General features: G+C 30.9%; 1 pseudogene; it reads right to left on the reverse strand.

The window, feature by feature from the left end:
* Positions 1 to 1,503: 1,503 nt before the first annotated feature.
* LOC107957052 (probable leucine-rich repeat receptor-like protein kinase At2g33170) lies at positions 1,504 to 15,416 on the reverse strand (annotated as a pseudogene).
* Positions 15,417 to 25,893: the final 10,477 nt, after the last annotated feature.

A 25,893-nucleotide genomic window follows, 5' to 3' on the forward strand; every position in this document is an offset into this window, starting at 1 on the left:
GATACACTCATTTAAGCAACCATATTGGCACAACTTGTACATCAACTCCACAACCTTGAAGATAATATGAGCACTCTTAACCAATAGATCAGATGGTGATGTTTAAATATTAAAGGATGATATTACAACGTTAACAATCACTAAAATCAAGAAGTGAAGAAAAAGGGATGAATACCGAGATTCCTTAATAATTGCTTGCAAAAAAAAAATTCTGAATCTTAACAGTGAAGGTTCTTTGCAAAAAAAAAATTCAATTCATAATATATCCCAAAACAAGATAAATAGTGAGATTCCCTAAAAAAAAGTTTTTTTCCGGTTTGGTTTCATTTCATTAATTTTCAAATTAATTTTCAATCTATTAATCATTCGCAAGTTAATTTTCACATTTGATATATGAGTCCTACATGAGTTTTACACATTTGAATAGTAATCATTATATTATATATTAATAAATAAAAAAGTAATAGAGTAATATTAACGCAATTTTCTGATATATAGATGGTAGCGACTTTTTTTAAAATACATATATTTTTATCTTATTCAGTCTGTTTTTAACAATAAGATCTTTCAATTGGTGAAGTTTGTTGTACTATAAAGGCTTAATGATAAATTTGGCTACTAATGTTTATATGTTTTGTTAAAATGACCCTAATTGTATTTTTGAGCTTTTTTTTTGCCATCAACCTTTATTCTTTTTCCAAGCTATTTATTCTAACAGATTTGATGAAAGTACCATTAAAAAAAATTAGCGGGGATGATGTGAAATATTTTTAATAAGATTAATTTATTCCTTAGGTAACTCAATAAGATAATTACATGTGAAAAATAATAAAATAAATAAATCATACATGAAATTAAAAAATAACTCTTAATTTAAAGAAAATAAATCGCAATTATCTAAAAAAAGTTTCAAAATGAATGTGTGTTTGTTTATTGAGAGATTTTAAAAAGATAATTAATAAATCAAATCCTTTGTTAAAAAAACAAATTAAAGAAAAAAAAAAGAATAAAACTTGATGGCCAAAAACTGCTCAAAAATACAATCATGGCCATTTTGACAAAACATGTAAACGTTAGTGGCCAAATTTGTCATTAAGCCTACTATAAACAATAAGAACTCTTGGGCTTCTTAATATATCATCAAATCTTGTTAAGATCAGGTATATCATTTATATTTAGGGTTTAAGATTTAACGAAAATATATATTATAGTTGAGGTTAGGTTAAATTTCACTATATCTGAGTAGGTAAGAAAAAAGACCTCTTTACTCCGCCCTGTTATAGATATTACCATCAGACACGAGTATGTTACTTGGATTACACTGTTATAGATATTACCATCAGACACGAGTATGTTACTTGGATTACAATGTGGGTGCCAAATATGAGAATGAATCTTGATACAGGTATTGTTGAATTTGATGTTGATAAGAGCACACAAATTTTTACGTGAAAATCCTTTCGGAAAAAAACCACGACCAGAGAAGAATAAATTTACTAATACAAAAAATTAAATGATATAAGAGGAGTTTCGACTACATATATTTAAAGATTGAAAAACCTTATTCTAATAAATGTCAAACAGAAGTAGTTTCGGCCCTCGGCCTTAAACCCTACACATATCCCCTAGATTTACCATCGTATTATTTCTTTAACAAGGATTCAGAGTACACAACTCTAACAAGTACATATATATTTTTTTAAGTTTTTCAATGCATTTAGAGGGTCCTAAAAAGATTATGTCTTCATAAGGGTGTCCAAGACACGAGTGCTTCAAAAAAAGTAGAGTCAAGAGTAATATAGATTTTACAAGACCTTCATGGAAAAGTTTCCAGCAAAGAAGCTGAAAATCAGGTACAAATCTTTACTACATATGGATGATCATATCCCTAAATCTATATCCGAATAAAAGACAGTAAAACATAGCTTCAACATTTTCAGAGAATCTAATTGATATCAAAATGTTTGAGATACATAGGTATGGAGCAAAATCTGCACAAATGGTGTTACTACATTGTATTGCATTCTATTGTATAATCTTTTTCTTCATGGAAATATGTACAGGTTAAATAATCAGGAAGAATCAGCAGCCAAAAATTATTTCGTCTTGGTTAATGAACATGTGAGTACTCACATAGATTGATGAGAAGAAGAGGTCATGGAGTTGTCGTCGTCATGCCCCTTGGATTCTGAAAGCATCACTATAACTTCACGCATAGACGGTCGATCGAGTGGGGACAAGTTAGTGCATAGTAAAGCAATTTTCAAGACAGTTAGCATGTGATTGACGATGCTTTTATTGTTAAGGTTTAAGCTGTCGTCAAGTATCCCGGAAGTCAATGAGTGGTCACGAACATAATGTCTCACGTGCGTGACGAGATCACCTCCTTGATCCAGTGGCTGTACGGGAGTCTTTCCAGTTAACAACTCCAAAAGAACAACCCCGTAGCTATAGATGTCGCATTTTTCGGTTACCTTCATAGTGTATGCATATTCTGTCATAAACAATGGATATATTTGTCAATAATTTAAAACAATAAAATATTGATAGGACAAATAGATAGAAGGCCGAAGAACTTACCAGGGGCAATGTAGCCATATGATCCAGCGACCACCGACATGGACTTAGATTGGGGCATGTCAATCACTTTTGCCAAACCGAAATCACCAACATGTGCTTCGAATTTTTCATCAAGCAGGATATTATTGGACTTGATATCACGGTGAACGATTTTCGGTTTGCAGTCATGATGTAAATAAGCAAGACCTTCGGCAGCTCCTAGGGCGATCATGAACCGCGTAGGCCATTCTAAGCTACAAGAGCCCCTACCATGAATCAATTCACCCAAACTACCATTTTCCATGTACTCATAAAGAAGCAGATTGGAACCTTGGTGATAACAAAAACCATAAAGCTTCACAATATTTCGATGCCTAATCTTCCCTAGTGTTAGAATTTCTGCCCGGAAACTGTTCTCGATGTTGTTTCCCTCAGCATTTGATGCAAGCCTTTTAACAGCAATCGTTTGTCCAGAATTCATAACGGCTTTATAAACTGTTCCAAAGGCTCCCCGTCCAACAATATAACTCTCATGAAAGTTATTTGTAGCCTCGATTAGATCCTGAAAAGTAAACCCTTCCTTCGGATGAAAGTAAATATCTGAAACCGGAGATGAAGATGATATCTCTTTTTCTTGCGATGGTGCAACGGTTTCAGGTGGACGTCTAATTTGATATATAAGAATTATAATGAGAACAATGGAAACACCACCTACAACACCTGAAATTATGGTTATCATTCTTCCTCGTGTATCCTTATTCACATGTAGCGCCGAAGGAGAAGACGAATCACCATTGCAATCTTGAAGAGGCCTACCACAAAGCCCTTCATTTTCTACAAAGCTGCTTGCAGGCATGTTCTGGAACAACAGGATAGCAGGCAAAGGTCAGCTTAAGTTGTTGTATGAGAAGTTGCATCCCAATAAACTCGATAGGTGCTCAAACGAGCTGGGGATTACACCAGTCAAATTATTATTATCGAGCAGGAGAAATTCCAGTAAATTAAGATTACCAAGCTCAGGTGGTATATTTCCGGTAAGGTGGTTATTGCTGAGGTTCATTGCAATCTGCAAGCTCGAAAGGGAACCTAACTCTTGGGGAATCTCACCAGAAAATAAGTTGCCGCCCATTTGCAGCTCAGTCAAACGCGATAGGTTCCCCAAAGCTGCAGGTATATTTTCAGAGACCTTATTTTCCGAAAGTTTCAGAATCTCGAGCTGAGTAAGGGTCCCGAGCTCGATTGGTAAAGTATCCACAAAGCTGTTATGGCTGAGATCAAGTCGCTGAAGCATTTTGCAGTTAACTATCTCACGAGGAATCTTTCCAGAAAGCAAATTAGATGAGACATTAAAAGTCACAAGTTGGGACAAATTGCCGATTTCCTTAGGCAGATCGGAATTAAATTGATTCTCTGTGTTAGAATTGTGTGACCCAAATTCTAAGAGATTGCTTGCAAGTCAAGTTAAACAAAAATATATTTTCTTTCTAGAAGATTTAGTATTTATTAGTATAATATATTTAGCATTTATTAGTATAGTTTATTTGACTTACTAATTTAGCCTATAAATAGGCTCATTTACAATCTTAGAATTAAGAGACACCCATTAGATTAGAACTCATAACACATTCAGAGAATTTTGTGTTTACATTTGAGGTTTCTTTGTTTTTCGGGTTTTCAGGGTTTAGTTTTTATCTCCATCTTTTGTACTCTTCATTCTTTTGCCATTATAGTAAAATTATCTTTGCCCGTGGTTTTTTATCCTCTTTTGAGGGGTTTTTCCACGTTAAATTTGTGTGTTCATCTTCTCAATTTCTTCTACTATTTTTACTTGTTCGTTGCTTATTCGGGACGATCCTAACAAGTGGTATCAGAGCTAGTTTAACTTTCATAGATCAGCCCGGTCAGAGATGGCAGCAACAAGGTTTGAAATTGAGAAGTTCGATGGTGAGACAAATTTCAATCTGTGGCAAGTTCGGATGACGGCAATTCTAGTTCAAAATGGCTTGAAAAAGGTTGTTACAAGGAAAAAGCCTGAGAATCTAAATCAAACAGAATGGGAAGAGCTTGATGAAAAGGCCTTGTCTGCAATCCAGTTGTGCCTCGCGAATACAGTATTGCAGGAGGTATTGATGGAGAAGACCTCATTTGCCTTGTGGAAAAGGTTAGAAACTCTTTATGCGACTAAGTCTCTGGCTAACCGTTTAGTGTTGAAACAACGTCTATTTACGTTTCGCATGAACGAATGTGAGCTTCTTAAAGATCACATCAGTCAATTCATTACTCTTTTAAATGATTTAAAGAACGTTGAGGTTTATATTGACGATGAAGATCAAGCTATGATATTATTGTGCTCTTTACCCTCATTATACAAGTCTTTCAGGGAGACCCTGATTTATGGTAGAGACAAACTCTCGTTCGAAGATGTGAAGGGTCATTTGTTGAGTAGAGGCAAACTCGACAATGAGTTTGATTTGAATAGCAAAGCAGATAGACAAGCTTCCGTTTTGGTAGCATCAAAGAAACGAGACAAAAGGTGTCGCTATTGCAAAAAGTTAGGTCACGTCAAAGCAGATTGTTATAAACTGCGAAATAAAAGAGCTGCTGAGAGTAACGAGGAAGATGTAGCTGGTGCTAATTTGGTCGATGAAGGCGGTGATGATTTCTTGTTATTGTCAACGAGCGATAACTCCAAGCTTACGTCTGAGTGGATCCTAGATTCAGGATGTTCTTTCCACATGTGTCCCAATAGAGAATGGTTCTCCACATACAGTTCAGTTGAAGGTGGAGTTGTGCACATGGGAAACGATTCATCTAGTAAAATAATCGGTATTGGTACTGTTAAAATTAGGATACACGATGGGACGATTAGGACACTCTCAGATGTCAGGTATGTACCTGATTTATGAAAGAATCTCATCTCCTTGAGTATTTTAGACTTGAAAGGATGCAGAATCAACATCGAGTCGAGCGACATTAAAGTATCTCGTGGAGCTCTCGTTTTGTTAAAAGGTAAAAGAACTGGCAGTCTTTATATTCTGGAAGGTTCTACAGTGACCGGTGAAATCGGACGTCCCTCGTCCGTTACGGAGTCAAAGTCAACTCATTTGAAGCGGAGGCAACTTGGTCATAGGAGGGAAAAAGGTATGATCGTTTCGTTGAAGAGAGGTTCTCTTTTGGATGCAGGTTTTGAAAAGTTAGGGCACTGTATTCGTGAAAATCAGACCCGGGTTAGTTTTGATTTGGCAGTGCACAAGTCGAAGGCTAGAAGTCTTCCAGCTTCTAAGCATAGATTCGACTCAGTTAATTCCCTGCATAGTTCAAGATAGGCCCGTGGCGGGTTTTGGCAAAGATGGCATTGAAAGAATTTGTGTCAAGGTGAAGATTGTTAGAATTGTGTGACCCAAATTCTAAGAGATTGCTTGCAAGTCAAGTTAAACAAAAATATATTTTCTTTCTAGAAGATTTAGTATTTATTAGTATAATATATTTAGCATTTATTAGTATAGTTTATTTGACTTACTAATTTAGCCTATAAATAGGCTCCTTTACAATCTTAGAATTAAGAGACACCCATTAGATTAGAACTCATAACACATTCAGAGAATTTTGTGTTTACGTTTGAGGGTTCTTTGTTTTTCGGGTTTTCGGGGTTTAGTTTTTATCTCCATCTTTTGTACTCTTCATTCTTTTGCCATTATAGTAAAATTATCTTTGCCCGTGGTTTTTTATCCTCTTTTGAGGGGTTTTTCCACGTTAAATTTGTGTGTTCATCTTCTCAATTTCTTCTACTATTTTTACTTGTTCGTTGCTTATTCGGGACGATCCTAACACTCTGCAATATGAAGCCTTTGTAGCTTTTGGCAATTTCCGATCTCTGATGGAACTGGTCTAGTGAAGTTGTTCTGCCCCAATTCAATAGCCGAAAGATTCACCAGTTTGCATAATTCAGAAGGAAAGCTACCATTGAGGCGGTTTCCAACCAGACGAAGTTGTACTAACGTCTTGCAGTTCTTAATCCCGGTTGGGATATCTCCAAGCAGATTATTAGCTCCAAGGTTTAATAAAATAAGGTTAGCACATCGACAAAGATAAAGAGGTATTTTTCCTGTCAGATGGTTGTCCGAAAAATCAACCACCCAAAGTGGGCTGTATACTCCGAGCAGCTGAGGAATGGTACCACTAAGAAAATTGTCAAAAAGCTGCAACTGAACCATTTGAGTCAAATATTGAAAACCATAAGGGATGGGACCTGTGAGATAATTGATCGAAAGGTCAAGCTTCGTCAAGTACCTCAAGCTACTAAGCTCATTTGGTATGACACCAGTAAGCTGATTCTCGAATAGGTGCAATAATCGTAGACCCTTTATCTTCCCGAACTCAGTTGGGATGTCACCCGTCAAATAATTCTCTGAGAAATCAATTTCGGTTGCAAGAGATAAATTCCCTATCTCTCTCGGAATGCTTCCATTTAACTCGTTCCTATAGAGGTACAACTTTTTCAGAAACTTGAGGTTCCCGATCTCCGCAGGTATCTGCCCCACAAGACCATTTGAATACAATGCAAGTGTCTCGAGGCTTGTACAGTTTCCGAGCTCCTTTGGAATAAACCCCGACAACTCATTCTCCCATAAAACCAGATCAGTCATACTTCCGAGCATTCCAAGTTCTTTAGGCAGTTCACCTTCGATATGGTTTTGGGCAAGACCAAGCATTTGCAAGCTTTGACATCCACTTATTTCAGCAGGAAGGCTACCGGAAAATGCATTCTGCTCAGCTCGAAATATTCTCAACTTCCGGAGATTCCCAATAGAGCGAGGCAATGGCCCAGTCAAGTTATTTGTGTATGCCACAAACTCCTCGAGGGAGGACAAATTCCCGAGCTCTTCTGGAAAGGAACCAGAGATTTTATTATTGCATATATTCAAACTGCTCAAATAAGAAAGCCTACCCAATTCAGGGGGAATTGGACCGTTGAATTGGTTATTGTTCAAATAAAGAAAGACCAAAAACGAACAATTTCCTATCTCCTTGGGAATACTTCCGCTGAACTGATTGTAAGACAGATCAAGAAACTTCAAGTGGGTCAACCCACCAATACTGGGGTCCACGGTTCCAGAAAGGTTCATTTTACTCAAATCAACAGACCAAACCACGGGCTCATAGTATGAAGAACAACTGACACCGGTCCATCCACAAGGTGTCTCATCAGTGGACTTCCAGTTCCAAAGATAGTTGTACTCATCACGAAAACCATTCTTAAGCTCCAGTAGCAACTGTCCCTCAGAATTTAACCCATCGGTTATAGTAACCAGTAGAGCAAAAACCGGTAAAAACCTCCAAAATCCAATTTCCAAAAGCCTACTTGATTCAAAATTCTTCAACATTTTAGTAAATGCCATATTCCGTACCCTGCAAAACCGCAATTACTGCAATTACAACCCTAAAGAACAACATAAACACCCATAGCACCCACCAGAAGGATATAACATTTGTACCCATTGGATATACCTTATACTTTGACCACATTCGAAAGGATCTACAAACAGGTTATCAACAAAGTATGCCGACTTCCCAACACACAAGAACAAAAGAAAAAACATAATTTTAGGCAATGGACCAAACCCCTAATCGAGAATGGATCCAAAAGAGAAACATGAACTTTTCGAAAACACATTCATCCATTTTCTAATCATTCCATCAAAACAAACTACCAACTTTAACTTTAGAAATCGAATAACTCTACTAATACTATCATATCAATTCATAAATTTCAACCAGCTATATAAAGAATCGGTATAACGGATTAGAAACCAGTTGAAAACCCACCAAAAATCAACCCAAATTTAAAGATTAAAAACAAAGAAAAGCTGGTAAAGGGGTGAAACATGAAACATAAAAAGCATAGCTCTTCGGTCAATCGATCCCGCAGTACCTTGTAATCGAACTATGAGATAAATAAAAACAGCAACTCCACAAATTTCACTGCAATTCCCTGATGAACACAAAGTGAAAACCACTGCATTTAGTGCTAATACAAACAACAAAACTAAAAAGCAACTCCACAAATTAACTAAATGTAAAAAGATACAAAACAAGATGGTATAAAATTAATTTCTCATCCTTCACCTATTTTTTTCCATTATATAGAGAGATCCATAACACAGCAAACATGCAAAGATTAAACACAGTTCTGCAACATTGCAATACTCACATTCAATTTTTTTTGTTGGAATATTTTCAAATATTTATAGTATCCCAATAACTATAAATGAATGGGTGTAATTAATCAAAAGATAAAACTTTTGGTCATTGGTCAAAAGTTATATCATTTGATTTTTTTTAAAAAAGAATTATAACTATTCAAAAAATATTATTTGAATAGTTACAAAATTAAATGAATAATTATTATTATTTATTTATTCATAAAGACACCTATTGAAAGATGTCTCTATGAAGAGACATGAAAATTCCTATAAATAGGAATGGGATTTCATTTGGAAATCATATCAACAAATTCTAATATTATTTCTTCTCTTCCTTAATTTTCTAATATTATTAGATTATTCTATAAAGTATTGCTGCAGAAATCCTTTGTAGAAATTGAGTTTTTGTTATACATTACTCAGTGCATAGTGGACTATTCTCGTCAGTGCAAAACGCAAATAGTCATTGGCTTCATTGTATCCTCGAGGTTAATTTGCTTGGAACTCGTTTGCACACTGAAGATAAGTGGGGGCGAATATAACCTTAAAGATAGTGGCTTGGTACACGCCTTGGAGCCTGTCCTATTTCTTCTTTTTCTTTTCGAGTTCTGATCGTGTGTTCGAGTTTTTTTTCTTACCGGAGTTTTGTACTAACAATTTTAAGGTTATATTTCATGATGACTACCACAACACATGAAAGTGGAACACTAAGGGAGTTGGCTTCCAACTTTGTTAAACTTGATCATTTTGATGGTGACAATTTTCGACGATGGCAGAAAAAGATGCACTTTTTGTTATCAACTTTGAAGATTGCTTATGTTTTGGATACTCCAAGACCTGAAGAGAATGAAAACGAATCTATTGCTGCAACCCGAGAAAGACAAAAATGGGACAATGCTGATTACATGTGCATGGGCCACATATTGAATGGTTTATCTGATGGTTTGTTCGACACCTACCAAAACGACGTCACCGCTAAAGAATTATGGGACAAATTGGAGGCAAGATACATGACCGAAGATGTTACAAGTAAGAAATTTCTTGTCAGTCGTTTCAATAATTATCAAATGGTTGATGGTCGTTCTGTTATGGAACAATTTCGTGATATTGAAAAGATGCTGAATCAATTTAAGCAATATGATATGAAAATGGATGAAATGATTGTGGTATCCTCCATAATAGACAAACTTCCTCCATCTTGGAAAGACTTTAAAAGAAGTCTAAAACATAAGAAAGAGGAAATATCTCTTGAGGCTTTGGCAAATCATCTTCGTATTGAAGAAGAGTATCGAAAACAAGATCAGAACCTAAGTTCTGAAAATGCCAAAGTACATGTTACGGAGGAAGTACAGACTACTAAACCATTCAAGAGAAAGTTCAATCAAACTGATAGAGCACCTAAGTTCAAAAAGAAACAAAAGGGCTCATGCTATCATTGTGGAAAGCCGGGACATTTTAAGAATGAATGTCGATTTTTAAAGAAGAAATCATCTTCTAAGGCTGATAATAACGAAAAGTTCGTTGCAATGATATCTGAAATTAATATGGCACAAGATGATAATACATGGTGGATTGATACCGGAGCAACCAAACATGTGTGCAAAGACAAAAGCATGTTCACAAAGTTCACACAATGTGAAAATGACAATGTCTTGTACATGGGAAATTCTTCCACCGCAACAATTAAAGGCAAAGGGTCTGTTGAACTACAATTCACTTCTGGAAAGGTTTTAACCTTAAATGATGTATATTATGTACCAGAAGTTAGGAAAATTTAGTGTCTGGAAGTCTGTTGAATAAGTTTGGTTTCAAACTTGTTTTTGAGGCAGATAAGTTTATTTTGTCTAAGGGAGGAATTTTTGTGGGAAAAGGGTATATGTATGAAAGCATGTTCAAACTTAATATTATTAATAAGAATAAAAATACTATTTCTACTTATATGGTTGAATCATTTTGTTTGTGGCATTATAGATTAGGTCTTTTGAATTATAGAAAATTGAATGACATGTATAAATTAGATTTAATTCCTGTTTTAATAATAATATTGAAAAATGCAATACCTGTATGTTGACTAAAATTACAAGATATCCTTTCCCTAAGGTTAAAAGGAAAACAAAATTGCTTGATTTGATACATAGTGATTTATGTGACTTGCATAATACTCCTACATTAGGTGGAAAGAAATATTTTGTTACTTTTATTGATGATTGTTCTAGATATTGTTATGTATATTTATTGCATTCAAAAGATGAAGCGCTTGATAAATTTAAAGTTTATAAATCTGAAGTTGAACTTCAGTGTGAATCATTTATCAAGTGCTTAAGATCGGATAGAGGTGGAGAATACTATAATCCAAGTTATTTTGAACTCACTAGAATTGTCCATCAAGTTTCAGCCCCTTACACACCACAACAAAATGGTGTAGCTGAAAGGAAAAATAGAGTCTTGATTGAAATGGTAAATTCAATGTTATCATATTCAGGTCTTGGACAGGGTTTTTGGGGAGAAGCTGTTCTAACAGCTTGTCATATATTGAATAGAGTTCCTAATAAGGAAACTAAAATAACCCCCTATGAACAATGGAAGAAAAGGAAACCAAACCTTAATTATTTAAAGGTTTGGGGTTGTAGAGCTATTGTAAAAGTTCCAACACCTAAACGTAAAAAGTTAGGTGAAAGAGGAATTGAATGCATATTTATAGGTTATGCACATAATAGCAAGGCATATAGGTTTATAGTAATTGAACCAAATGATTCAATTTCAATTAATACGGTTATTGAATCAAGAGATGCTATTTTTGATGAAAATAGATTTAATTCTATATCAAGACAATTACAACCACAACAATTGATTCATTCTTCAAATGAGAATGAGATTCCATTGAAACAAATTGATAATAATGATGAATCTTGTCAAGAATTAAGAAGAAGTAAGAGGATTAAAAAGGTCAAAGATTTTGGACCAGATTTCATTATGTTTCTTGTAAAAGGAAAAGGTGAAAGTATATGCAATAAGATACCTTATTGTTATAATACCGAATCTGATCATATTACATTTGAAGAAGCAGTGAAATCTCAAGACTCTGCTTTTTGGAAAGAAGCAATAAATGATGAAATGGATTCAATAATGGGAAATCAAACTTGGATCTTAGTTGATCTTCCACCAGGTTCCAAACCAATAGGTTGTAAATGGATCTTCAAAAAGAAAATGAAGGTCCATGGAACCATTGATAAATTTAAAGCAAGGTTGGTAGCAAAAGGTTTTACACAAAGACAAGGTATTGATTACTTTGATACCTATGCTCCAGTAGCAAGAATTGCTACAATTAGACTATTAATATTACTTACCTCTATATATAATTTGGTTGTTCACCAAATGGATGTTAAAACTGCATTTTTAAATGGTGAATTGGAAGAGGAAGTGTACATGGAGCAACCGGAAGGATTTGTTGTTCCAGGACAAGAGCATAAGGTATGTAAGCTTGTTAAATCTTTATATGGGCTTAAACAAGCACCAAAACAATGGCACCAAAAGTTTGACAAGGTTATTTTAGCTAATGGCTATAAAATAAATGAATCCGATAAGTGCATATATAGTAAATTTGATAATGGAAAGGGTGTTATAATTTGCTTATATGTAGATGACATGCTCATTTTTGGCACGGATTTGGAACAAATAGAAAACACAAAGAAATTCTTGTCAAACAACTTTGCTATGAAGGATATGGGTGTAGCAGATGTTATTCTTGGGATTAAAATAACCCGAGATGAAAGCACTATAGCTTTATCACAATCACATTACATTGAAAATGTGCTTAAAAAGTTTGATCTTTTCAACTGTATACCAGCATCTACACCCATGGATCCTCAATTAAAATTAGTATCTAATGCTGGTAGGAAAATTGATCAATTGAAATATGCAAGTCTAATTGGTTGTCTTACGTACATAATGACTTGTACAAGACCAGATATTGCATATGCTATTGGAAAATTGAGTAGATACACAAGTAATCCAAGTAGTTTGCATTGGCAAGCTTTAAATAAAGTACTTAGGTACTTAAAGAAAACTATTAACTATGGATTGTGTTATAATGGATATCCTCCAGTTTTAGAAGGGTATTCGGATACTAGTTAGATTACAAGTTTGGAAGATCATGCATCTACTAGTGGGTGGATCTTCATTCTTGGTGGAGGAGTCATTTTTTGGGGTTCCAAGAAACAAACATGTATTACTGATTCCACCATGGCAGCAGAAATTATTGCATTAGCCGCTGCATCTAAAGAAGCAGAATGGTTAAGAAATTTGCTTTATGATGTACCTTTATGGCTTAAGCCAATTTCACCTATTTCTATCCGTTGTGATAGTGAGGCTACTCTAGCAAAGGCATATAGCCAAGTATATAATGGAAAGTCTAGACACATTGGATTAAGACATAGTTATGTCCGACAATTAATCTCTGATGGAGTGATCACTATTAATTATGTGAGGTCAAGTGAAAATTTGGCAGATCCTTTGACAAAAAGTCTTGCTAGAGATGCAGTAAAAAGGACCTCAAAAGGGATGGGACTCAAGCCTATTAATTAGAGTCACCCATGATGGAAACTCATCATTAGTACATTAACGTCAAGTCTTGAGTTCAATGAGACAAAGTACATCATTAGTATGTGACTGTTAGCACTATAAATAAATCCATCCTAAGATTAAAGTGCTAGGTACTCGTAATGATAAGGGAAGGATGAGTAATGTACTCTTAATGGACCCATAACATAAATATGTTAGAGTGTTATAATTACGGTAACACTTTTGATGGGATCTACCTATGTGAGTGGAAGTGTGGCCGCTTCTAGGAGCTTAAGGGCTTGGCTCTGACAGCACTCATGAAAAGAGGACATAGACACATGGCTATAATAGTGTCCCTAGATACTATGCATTGACTGATGTTGAAATCATTGTGTGAGATGTGTTCAGTTAATCAAATGGAATAGTTGGTTCAAAGCTTAGTCTACCATACAATTTCGATTAACTTTAACATGTTTTCACTAAGTGAAGGTTCAATCGTAAGACACCTTTATTTATGCAAATTAATTTCCAAGAATATCAAAATCTAAATATTTTGAAAATGGGGGGAGATTGTTGGAATATTTTCAAATATTTATAATATCCCAATAACTATAAATGAATGGGTGTAATTAATTAAAAGATAAAACTTTTGGTCATTGGTCAAAAGTTATATCATTTGATCTTTTTTAAAAAAGAATTATAACTATTCAAAAAATATTATTTGAATAGTTACAAAATTAAATGAATAATTATTATTTATTTATTCATAAAGACACCTATTGAAAGATGTCTCTATGAAGAGACATGAAAATTCCTATAAATAGGAATGAGATTTCATTTGGAAATCATATCAACAAATTCTAATATTATTTCTTCTCTTCCTTCATTTTCTAATATTATTAGATTATTTTATAAAGTATTGCTGTAGAAATCCTTTGTAGAAATTGAGTTTTTGTTATACATTACTCAGTGCATAGTGGACTATTCTCGTCAGTGCAAAACGCAAATAGTCATTGGCTTCATTGTATCCTCGAGGTTAATTTGCTTGGAACTCGTTTGCATACTGAAGATAAGTGGGGGCGAATATAACCTTAAAGATAGTGGCTTGATACACGCCTTGGAGCCTGTCCTATTTTTTCTTTTTCTTTTCGAGTCCCGATCGTGTGTTTGAGTTTTTTTTTCTTACCGGAGTTTTGTACTAACATTTTTGGCACACAAAATGGTTTGAAATTTGAATTTAATTTTGAAACATTATTTTATCAGTCAAAAGCAGAATTTTTCTGGGTGTATGTTCAAAATCCATCAAAAGGAAGCATAGTATATTCCCATCCAATATAAAATGAAAAAAGAAAAAAACCTTTACAGTAAACCCCACATACACCTTTCTCCATCAAACTTTGAAAGAAATCTGATATTTCCCAATACAAAAAACAAATCTCATAGACAAAATAAAATTTTCAGTCTTAAGCATATAAACACCATCAAAAAATATATATTCTGGCATGTAAAAGAACATGAAAAAACAGCTAACAGTACTTTTCTGGGATTGAACTTCTTTCCCTCAAAACATCAACTTCAAGCTTTAACAAAGACAGCAAACAAAAACCCACCATTCACAACCATTGCAAAACCATGGGTGAGACCCATTAAAGCATTTAACGGAAGAAAAAGAAAAAAGGTTACTTTTCAGAACTTACTTTATTTATATAAGACACCAAAGCAAACCACCTTTGCTTCTGCTTCTCTGGCATCCGGATTTGGCAGCAATGGTTGATCCATTAAGCAACCAAAAGAACTTTAAAGAAATGGATTTAGCAATGTAGAAATTGGAATAACAAAATAAAAAATTAAATTGGGAGGGTTATTCCATCAAGCACCAAAACAAAAAAATTATGTCAAAACTTTTTCAAAGAGGCAAGAAAAAATCTCAGGAAATTTGGGGTTTTATTGGAATTAATTGTGGCAATTTTGATCTTACAAGGTAGCTACTGCAAAGTATATATATATATATGTATATATATAAGCTTATTTAAAGTACATGAATATTTAAGTACAGGTAAGCAAATCTTTTCTTTTTCTTTTGTGGGTAATTTGATGAATTTTTTTTTCAAAGTTAATTTATGATTATCATATCAATGTCTTAAAAACCAATTTTATTTAGGATAATTATCTTTTAGTTGGTGAATTTTTTTAGGAGAAGTTATTACACTGAAATTTGGTTTTTTTTTTTTGGAAAAAAAGGGTATTTTTTAAAAATTATTTTAATGCAAGGGTTTGGAAAGTATATAAAAGTATTTATTAGGGATGCGATGAAAAAGTCAATAGAGTTTTAGCTCAATTGATATGAGTATTATTGTTAGTGCAGGAAAAATGAGTTCGATGCGTTGAAACGTATTATTTCCCTATTTATGAGTTGGGTAAAGATTACGAGTAGTTGTAAGTATTTGTTCAGAAAAAAATAAATATAATCAGAATTTATAATAAAATTATTAAAAAAAAGAATGTGATGAAATTTTCTAAAATTATTTAATTAAATAAAATATTAATTTCATTAATTTTAATCATTAGAGATTTTTTATTAGCACAAGTAAGTTTATTTTGGTAAACATGTAATTTAATTTATTTATTTATTAAAATAATATTTATTTTAAATAAAAATAGTTAATACATTTATCTCAAATTTAGCATACACTTAAATTAAAATATAGATTAAATTATAATTTAATACTACTTAAATAAATTAAAAATAAATATTTATTTATGATTAGAAAAAGTATTTTATAAGAAAAAAGAAATTTTGTTTTAAAAGTGAATTTGGGGATTAAAAGTTAATATTAGTAGGTTAAAATATTAAATATAAAATTTTATTTTATGTAATTTTATATTTAAAATGTTTATTAAAAATAAAAATATAATTTAAAAATAAAAAATTTATTTGGACAATTTAATCTCTCTCCTTCTTAAAACTAAAATTTTTAATTAATATATTATAAAAATTAATTAAAATAAGTTTTTTTAATAATCTCATTATAGTCTCTGATTATGTCTCTTCTATTTTATCATAATACTTAGAATTATCCGTAGTTCATTCATAATTCATAAGTAATAAAATAATATATTTTAGCGTACTTAAATTCACGTACCCTTCTATTGATAATAATACTAATATCAATAGAACTAAGATTCAACCGGTAATAACCGATTAGATCTTAACTCTATTGATAATATTATTACGACTTAAAACTTAATCAATAATTAGAAAAGCATGAAAAGATGGGACTAAGATGTGGGACCAAAACTTTTTAAGTCTCTAATGATGTGAAATAAAATGTATATATTATGTAGCAGACAAAAGGGATCTACATGGACCGGGCCCACGAAATGGGGTGAGATAGCGGCTTAAGCTGTCCAACCACTTTGCTTTATGTTACATCTTGAAAGCTGAATGTCTGATAACTAATCATGCAATCTTGAAAGCTGAGTTTCATACTTAAATTTATATATATATTAATTACAATAATATGAATAATTTATATTATATAAAATTTTAAAAATATTTATGTATCTTATTTAATAAAAATTTAATCAAATTTTTATTACTATATAATTTTCTTCGATGTAATCTAAGTAAAGAAATTCATTTAAGTTGAAGTGAGTTTTTTTTTTTTAAACGAATGGCTAATCGTCGATAAGTTTTTTATTTTGTTATTCTAATAATATTATCATCAATTAATTTCATGAGAGTAGGAGGAGGGATCTCAATGTTTTTCATTACAGACTTATGTCTTAATGCCCAAGCAGTAAGAAAATTAACACTCTCGGAAAATATAAACAGCTCAAAGCTAATCTCAAAGAATAGTGAAGTTTAATAAGGTTTTTTTGTCTAGGTGCAAGCAGTCTGCATCTTCGCAAACATGTCTATTTCATCAAGTCTCTCTCGGATACAGTGCTCAGATTATTACGACTTTTGTGCAGGCCAAAACTTACCCGACAAGAAATTTTGCTACCTTAGGATTGTTATAGTTATAACCGCTGTTCACGAGACTTTGATCGTCGGCTCCTCTATCATCAAGTCACCAACTTTCTTAACCTTTCGACATTGAATAAACGTCAACCCCTATACATGGTCTTACGACTTTACAAAAACCTATATTTTTAGAAAACAATCACCCAAGCCTAGTCAGTACAACCCCCTTTACGTGGAGGTATCCTTACTCCCGAAGTTACGAAAGGTTACATAAAGACAACAGCGACATCAATTACTTACACTTAAAAATCGTAGGAACAAAAAGATGATGCATATTAAGAGCACTAATGATTTTCTTGACCGCTAAAAGAGAATATAGATTCTTTTTATATAAAGAATAATATTAGAGGGTTATCTAGAAATCAAATTTAGGATTTATATTAATTAAATATTTAAATGTAAATCTTTTATTGATTGAGTTGATTTTAAAATAAAAGATAAAAGAAAAACAACTATTGGGGTAGGCTCATCTCCATTATTATCATACAATTCATGTATGAATTTTAGTTTAGTAGGTAAAAATTGACCATTTTGGTCTTTGTAATATGAGAATAAGAAGAAAAATTGCAATTTCCAAGATTTGTTGGGCAGAGAGATGATTCAGCCTTCATTCTTGATTTTTATAGGATTTTTTATTCAAAAATTTGGAAAAAAAGGTTGTCTACTTCCTCAAGAAACTTGGTTTTGGGACTTCTACATTTCTTAAGGAACAAATAAAGCACAGAAATGGGGTGATTTGGGTTTAAACAGTTTGGATTTTAAGATAAGTGGATTCAAATAATTTTGGGTTTAGGATTTAATTAATTTTGGATTTAAATCTTTTCAATTTCAAGATTATTTTTAATAGATATAGTAATTTTTACTTATATGTCTTATATAGTTTAATTCATGAATTTTAAATAAATTTGATGTCGAGTTATGGGGTATTTTGGATAGACTGATCCCATTACAAGAATTAAGTTTGGATACAGTTTTGATCCAGGCTAATAGTCTGGAGATAGTTCAAGCAATCCAAAACAATACTTTAACAAACTCGAACTCAACTCTAGTCAGGTAAATTCAATAGATGCAACAAAATAAGAAATATCAGGTGATAAGATATGTTCAAAAGGATATCAATCAACAAAGCTAATATGGAAGGGGTTGACACCCCTATAAAATTATTTAAAATTCTCTACAATAACAAAGCTAATAATACTTTTAATCTTATTAATCAAATTTAAATCTCTATAATCTTTATTAAGAAAAAACCCATAATGTCAATATTCCTTAACTCAAAGCACTACTATAGAAATATATATATACATGATGTGTTAGATATATACACATTAATTAAAAGATAGAGCCTATCCCTAAATGATAAATTTAAAAATTTAGAAATTGAAAAAAATATAAAAGATATTTTATTTGTTAATCTTAAAGAATAAATTAAACTTTCATTTTTCTTTAACGCATATTTTTTTTCCATTCAACTTTAAAATCAATTTAATTAGAAGGTATTTTATATATTTTTTAATATTGATCACATGTTAGTATCATAGATTTTATATATAATATATATTATACTGGTTTATTGCCCGGAAATATGGCTAACTTAAATTAGGTCTATTTTATATTGGTTTTAATTCGATTGGTATCAGTTGTTGTCAATATAGAAAGACGTAGGTTCGAGTGCACTCAAACACATTATTCTCCTATTGAAAGGTTAGAGAGAGACTATGAATAATTCTAAACATTGTATAAAAAAACAGATATAATAAAAACCTATAATTTATTAAGTTTAGAAGTAAAAAATAGGAAACCAAGTTCTATTAGCATAGTTCTCTTAATTGCATCTTATAAATAAGTTACTTCGATGCTCATTAGAGAGCATCTTTTCGAATGCTTGTGTGAGAGCTTTCTTTGTAGTTTCTAATCTTATTTGATGTGTATTATGGTACTTGTGTATTCAGGTATTCTTTAGAGTGCACCCATTGATTGTGAGATGTTTGGGGTGAGTAATTGTAATAATTGAGGTTCACTATCGAAGTTGCAATTATCCAATGTTGTAAGGATAGATTAAGCTTTAGACAATAAGTAATTTAGATCGATTGTTAAATAAAATCATTCATTGAAGCTCTATAGGGTAAGATTGTTGAATCCGAATTGCGTTAACAAATATTGCTTATTAATCATTTTATTTGCTTCGCTTGCTTTCAAATCTGTTAATTATACTCGCTTGTTCCAATTTGTGTCGCAACATAAAATAAAACAATTGATCGAACCAAAGACTATTTCTAATTAAATGTGGTTTTGTTTTTTTAACATTAATCTCATTATAAATTCTTATCACATCTGTTATTTTTTATACAATGCCTAAAATTATCTTAACCCCTCTCCAACCCTTAAATAAAAAGATAACACGCTTCAGCACACTCAAACCCACGTCCTTCTACATTAATAACAATACCTACGCCAATTAAATGAAAACTCAATCAACAGATGTGATCCATCTACATAAAAACACATAGAAAATGTTTGTATAATGGAGGTGGTTGAATGACAAATATCTGTTCTTTTTTATATAATGTCTAAAACTATTTATAATCCCTCTTCAAATCTTAAATAAGAAAACAATGCGCTTTAACATACTTAAACCTATATCTTCTTGCACAGATAGCAATACCGATGTTAATTAAATTAAAACTCAATAGACAGATGTGATCCATGGGTTGAATGGCAAATATGTTGATAAGATGGTAAGGTATGTAATGTGTGTGGAGAAAGTTTTGATTTAATATATTTCATGTACAAATTTTCTTCCTCTAATTTTGTGCATATAATATTTTATTTAGTACTTTGGATCTGAAGAGGTTGATTATTGGTCAACACGCTTTATTTTCTTTAATCTTAAAATTTACAAATATTTATGTATCATCACCTAATCTATGAATCGGAGCTGGCATTGGCTAATGTGTTATTATTCCCTTTGGTTGACTACACTTTTTTTTTCTTTAAACAATAAAATTACAATCAATTAAATTAATATAAAAAAATTGTAAATAAATACAACCCTTTTTCCCGTCAATTGTACTCGCCCCTCGTAACTTGTCTCATAGTAGATTTTACCTTGCGAAAAGACGAATACTGGTTAGCCCAACTATACGAACCTTTGATAATTTCTTTCGCATTCCATGCATTCTTTGAAAAATAAAAAATTCTTGATTTTTCAAATACGTCATGTAACTAGATCAAAGAAACCGACCAATGAATCCCAGAAGCGAAATTTTGGCAATTTTACAAATTAGACGAAATACTTTTTATGAATTAGTTATTTGATTTAGTGTTTGTAATGATAAATATTAATGATAGTTATTGGTGTTTATTACTCGGACTTAAGAGGTGAATGTATTTGAAAGGCCCCTGTATTATAGGGATTCGTTCGAATTAGTTTATTTATTATTAAATAAATTAATTAAGTTCCTGTATTATTAAAAAGAATCAAATAAGATCAAAAGGGTCGGGCCTTGGGTATGGCATTTTTAGCTCGAGCCCTGCCTGGCCTAGCCCGAATTCAGTACATGACAAAAATTCTATTTTTTTAAATATTATTTCCTTATTGTTTTCTCCCTATTTTGCTACTATTTTACTATTATGTTGCTACTATTTTGTTGTTATTGTTTGGATATTGTATAAAATTTATTTTATTGTTAATTTTTTTATTATTTTAAACACAATTGTTAATTTTGTTATTATTTTAGAAGCATTTGCTTGTTAAGTTGCATCTATTTTAATGTTATTTAAATATACATATTTTTTAAAATTTATTTTCAATATGTTGAGAAATATTTATTTTGATGCTTTTAGTATTTTTGATAGTTTATATATATTTTAAAATTATATAAAAATAATATAAAAATTAATATGGACAGGCCGGGTCGGGCCCGGGTTTTAACATTTTTATTTGGGTCGGACTTGGGCAAAATTTTAGGCTCATTTTTAGGCCGGCCCGGGCCCGTACCAAGCAAATGGGCCTAAAATTTTAGTTGTGCCCGGCCCGAACTCAGACCGACCCGGCCCATGCACCCTCTAGTTATATATATAATATAATTTGATATTTTTTCTTTATTAAAATTTTAAATATATTTTTAAATTTTCAATAAATTACATTATATGTATAAAAAATATTATAAGTTTAAAAATAAATCTAAGTGAGATAATTTTTTTACACAAATCTATTTTTTGGGTGTATATTTTTACCTAAACTTTTCGAAATTTTGATTTTAGACACCGGAAAAAAAAAACCAGTTACTGCTGCCAACTAATAATTAAGCCGAAAGAAGCAGGCTGGCATTGTTATCTATAATAAATAAATAAATAAAAAGAAGAAAAAAAAGGGAGCATTTAAAACAACATTAAATTTAGATCGGATAAATTTTAAAATTATATATAAATTATGGTTTAATATGTATTTTATACATAAAATTTTGATTTGATTAAATTTTTATAAATTATCGATATAATATCATTTTATGTTTGTATATTTCATACATAAATAATTATATTTATTCAATATAAAAAAATTGATGTATTTATTTATTCAAATATATTTGATTGAAATTACAATTAAAGTTTCATGTATATATTTTACCACGATCAAAGTTTCAATTATATAATCACACTAAATTAAAATTAATGTATTAAACTACACATTAAATCAAAATTCGTGCCATTTATATTTTCTCTCTTCTTTTAAACTCTCAAATAAAGAAAAGCATGTCAAGTTGTCTATTTGGGGCTATCTCTTCATGGGAACTCTATGAAACAAGTAAAAGTGGGTATGGCTAGTGGGCTAACTCTAGAATATACTAGATGGGGATAACTTCTTTTTTTAATTTGGGCCAAAGGGTTACCTAAATTTTGGGTGATTTCCTTTGAATTTGTTGAAATTTTATATTATATTAGTTATTATTATAAATTTAATGTAACTAAATAATATATTTGTTTTTTTTACGCAAAACTTAAAACTAATCATAATTCTTCCTCAATTCATAAATAAAAGGATGATGTGTTTCAAGACACTCAAACCCGCATCTTTCTATATTAATAATAATGCCCATATCAATCAAGCCAAGACTCTATCGACTACTTTTTAATATTCTAATTTATTTGCTTTTATTATCAAAAAAAAAAAAGGCTTGTCAAGTTTTCTATTTGGGTTATCTCTTCATGGGAACTTTATGAAACAAAAGACGTTATGTAACCTCCAAAAACAGAAATTGATCTACAATAACTTGTTTGGCTTTCAAATTTTGGGTTGTTTTCCTCTTAATTAATTAGATTCATTTTTTTAAAAAGTAATCAATTTTTTTGGTACAAGTTGAATAATAACTCCAATGTAAATAATATATAAATAAATAATTTAGAATTAGAATTAAAAATTACAAATAACAATAGACTAATAATTGGATTAAAATAAATTTAAATATAACCTGCATATAATAGAATTTAAACTGAAATAAAATTTGAATAGAACTCGAACTTGGGCCATTAAGATTTTAGACCCTCAACTTTAATATTACTAGTTAAGGTAATAATAGTGAAAACGAGCCATGAAGTTGCGTTTTGAGCTTAATCTTGACCCAATAAAAAGGTCAAAGCGTATTAATCTTAATTTTTTTATCGGATTTAGTTTTGAAAACCAAATGACCTAATCCAAAATAAATATTTTTAAAATTGACTTAAATCAGAAATGATTCAAAAAAATTAAGTTCTGAATTAATTCAATCTAAATTGACCCTAGCCAATAGGAGTTGAGTTCTTGTTAGGACATGTTATGGAGGAGCATAGTTGTTTGGAAGTGCTATTATTAGAAAATCTTTTTAGGGTAGAAATTAAATTATAATTTTTTAATAATTTATATATTTATATTTTTTAAAAAATTAAATAAAAAATTTATTATTTTTAGATGAGGTTGAAGTATAATTTTAATTTTATTAATTTAAAATTTTAAAATTTTTAAAAGACATAAATGAAGAATTTAACCTCTTAGCTACGCTCTTAATTACGAATGAATAAAAAAATCACGGCTTCAACAGCCTTCTCCGCCGTCCAAGGCCCTGAATATAAACCCAAAATCACAGCAAGCCATAGTGACCAAACTGCCACTGCACATCAGTTAGCCACCATTCCTTCGGGACCCCATCAAATTCATTTGTTTAAAAACATCTCTTTTTTAAAAAAAATTAAAAGAAGAAGAAAATAAAAATAAAAAAAATTCTTCTAAAAATAAAAATTCGTTAATTTCATTGAAGGAGTTGAATGTAAGCACAGATTCTACATACAAAGCTTTTAAAATATTAGCTTCTTCGTTAATACAAGTTGTGATTTGTAACTCCATTTTCAAGTGTTTCTAATTTTCCCTTGTTTAGAGCTACCAAAATTTGCCATTTTCATTTTTGATTGTAACTTCTTGGAAAAAAATAAGGCTTCTATCAATAAAATAAATCATTCCAATGCCAGTATCGATACCTAATCCTTCGTAAATTTGAATGTAACTCCTTCTGTCTTACCATTATTTCATCCAATGACTAAAAAATCGAAATAGGCATCTGCAATATATATATATATCGCATATTTGAGTGTTAAATTTCAAACCCAATGATTTTTCACATATCAATTAAAGGTTAGAATCTTTGGTGTCAAAACACAATTTCCTTTCCCTAATTCAACAAAAAAGAAAAATCAAAAAATAAAATACTTTAATGAAATAATTGATTAATTTAAAATTATAAAAAAATATAAAATTTATAAGGATTATATGGTAATAACCTTTTAGTTCTATCGTTAGAACTTCGGAGGCATTAAACAGTAATGGTTAAATCCTTGAAAAAATTACTAACTATTTTAAACCATAATATTTGAGAGAAAAATATTTGATTTTAATATGAAATTTATGTGTTTATTATGATTATGGAAACAAATTTATAAAGTGAAATCATGCAGTATTGCCCTACTAAATTCATGCTCTTTACATTATTTCTCAACAAATATCAATTTTTTCTCTCGCATTCCATCATTTAGTTATTGAATTTGTTAAAATGCACGATAATAATATTTCAAAGTACAAATAAAGTTGTTGGTGGGTTTATCAGCCAAGAAACATAGGCAAAATTGAGGTTGCTGTCAAACTTTTTAAAACTTAATTGTAATAGCTCGTTTTTTACTAGTGTTGGAAATTATGATATCGGAATCTCATTTTCGATGTTTGAGTTAATATTTACAAAAATAATATAAATTTTAATTAAAGTTTGATTTCTTAATTTTACTAATTGAACAGTTAATAAAGATAAAATAAATAAATTGAAAAAGTTGTAAAAAATAATTATTATGGATTTTTAATTAATTGAAGGATCATTTGAGAAATTAAACCATTTTATAGCCAAACGGTGGTGGAGATTAGTTGTAATCCACCAAATTGGTTAATTATGTCTAATTAATTAAAGATTAATTAAAAATAGTTGTGTTTTATGTTCAAATTTCAGCATGTAAGTTGTACTGATTTTATATAAAAACAAAAAATAAAAAAAATACCGAATTTTAAATATAGTGTAGTTTACTATTTGAGTCGGGTTAGCTTACTTTTTAGATTTTATATTTTTGTTTAAATAGCGTATGAGTTTTTGGGCTCAGACATATTCTTTATTAGATTTGAAAAATGTAATTATATTCAAATGTCACATATTCGATTGTGTAACCTTAGTTAAATCAGTTCTAATGTCCATTCCTAACTATTTGATGCAAGTACCCATGATTCCAACTAGCATTTGTAAATAGATTGAGCAGCTTTTTAGGGATTTCATTTGGGTACTTCGGGCAATTAGAAGAAGATAGCTCTTGTTTAATAGAAAGAAGTCTATCAGTCCATTATTAATAGAGGGCTCAGAATTCGACGGTTGAAACAACAAAATATGTTTTTCTTTATAAAATTAAGTGTTCAATTACAATATTGTTTAAATCGGATTAAACCAATTGGTCGAATTGATTGGACCGGAAATCGATTAGTACACCAATCTGAAGATAGTGATTAAATCGTTTGAATCGCGAACCATTTTAAACTGTTATTAAATTGTAAATCGTGAATTGATTTTTACAATTTTTGGATATTTTCATCTTAACCTAATATAAATTGTGTGAAAAAATGGAGCAATCAAAAGAAAACCAGAACAATTTTTATGTTTTTATATTTTGAAAGATTCTCATTATTGGTAAATAAAATGGATGAAGAAAAAGATGTTGATAAATGAAAAGCATTAAGATTTTTTAAAAAAAATGGGATTTTACATTTATTTAAAAAATGCTATTCGGAAATGGGCGATGGTCAAATAGTCAACTTTTAATTAGATATTTAGTTTTTTGATGTTTACGTGACGATTCCCTTAATAATTCTATTAGCACGATTATATTCGATCATGCAAATTCCTTTTGTTTGCTCTCATCAACATTAGCCTCATCAACCTTTATAGCATCATCTTCGTAATTTTAATTTCTTCCAATATCCCATTA

The sequence above is a fragment of the Gossypium hirsutum genome, chromosome A02, assembly GCF_007990345.1.
Source record: "Gossypium hirsutum isolate 1008001.06 chromosome A02, Gossypium_hirsutum_v2.1, whole genome shotgun sequence".
Taxonomy (NCBI): Eukaryota; Viridiplantae; Streptophyta; class Magnoliopsida; order Malvales; family Malvaceae; genus Gossypium; species Gossypium hirsutum.